Source organism: Helianthus annuus, chromosome 13 (genome assembly GCF_002127325.2).
Source record: "Helianthus annuus cultivar XRQ/B chromosome 13, HanXRQr2.0-SUNRISE, whole genome shotgun sequence".
Classification (NCBI taxonomy): domain Eukaryota; kingdom Viridiplantae; phylum Streptophyta; class Magnoliopsida; order Asterales; family Asteraceae; genus Helianthus; species Helianthus annuus.
In genome coordinates this window covers 40026523-40027550 of record NC_035445.2, presented here as the reverse complement: position 1 = coordinate 40027550, position 1028 = coordinate 40026523, and the positions used below count along the sequence as shown (strand labels likewise).

The following is a 1028-nucleotide window of genomic DNA, read 5'->3' as shown; positions in this document are numbered from 1 at the left end:
TATGTTTTGAATGCTAGCTTGTTGATTCCTAAAATTAGATTCTAATTGTAGAAATCTTTCCGAGTTTTTCTTATCAGTGTCGGAGATGAGGCGAGATATAGTATCTTCGAGCCTTTCTCGTCCACCTTGTTGTTGAGTGAAATTTTGTGACTCATTCCTTGATTGCTGAAAGTTTGCTCGTTGGGTTTGTTGGTTACTACTATTGCCGGTTTCCCTCCAACCAAGGTTTAGGTGGTTTCGCCATCCTTGGTTGTAGGTTCCCGTTGGAGGACCCGACAGCCTAGGTCTATTATCAATGTAGTTTACCATTTCTTGTTGTTCGTCCGTTTCTTTCATGCAACTCCAATTTTCATGTGACCCACCACACCCCTCACAAGCCATAACCGAGACTGTTTTTGTCATTTCTAATTTTTTTATTTTTGAAGAAAGGGCCTCGATTTGGGCTTGTAAAGAGGTGCTTTCGTCGACCTTATGGGCGCCCGGGGCGATAGACTTATTTCCCCGGGGAGTGTGCCATTGAAAATTGGTTTGAGCAATTTCCTCAATTTGATTATATATTTCGTGTGGGCGTCGATTACCTAAAAGTCCCCCGGAGCTAGAATCAAGTGTCTGCCTAGTATGTGGCAACAATCCATTGTAGAAAGTGGATACTTGTTGCCATATTGCGAGGCCGTGATGGGGGCACTTGCGTAATAGCTCCTTGAACCTTTCCCAAGTTTCATATAAGGATTCCCCGTCCTCTTGTGAGTATGTATTAATTTCAGCCATTAATTTAGCAGTTTTAGAAGGAGGGAAATACTTATATAGAAATTTTTGGGCTAGTTCATCCCAGGTGTTTACCGATCCAGCTGGGAGGGTGTTGAGCCAAGCTTTCGCTCGGTCTTTCATTGAGAATGGAAACATACGGAGGCGGATGGCGTCGTTTGATGCCCCATTGATCCGAAAGGTATCACATATTTCTAAGAAATTAGTTATATGTAGATGGGGATCCTCGTCCGCAAGCCCGTGGAAGGTTGCGGAGTTTTGGA

The 1028-nt window shown here is 43.6% G+C and overlaps 1 non-coding gene across 1 annotated transcript; it reads left to right on the top strand.

Annotated features, from left to right (window-relative positions):
* Positions 1 to 667: 667 nt before the first annotated feature.
* On the top strand, positions 668 to 774 carry LOC118486132. The gene has a single exon (XR_004877988.1). It is a non-coding gene; the product is annotated as a small nucleolar RNA R71 (small nucleolar RNA).
* The last annotated feature ends 254 nt before the right edge of the window (positions 775 to 1028 follow it).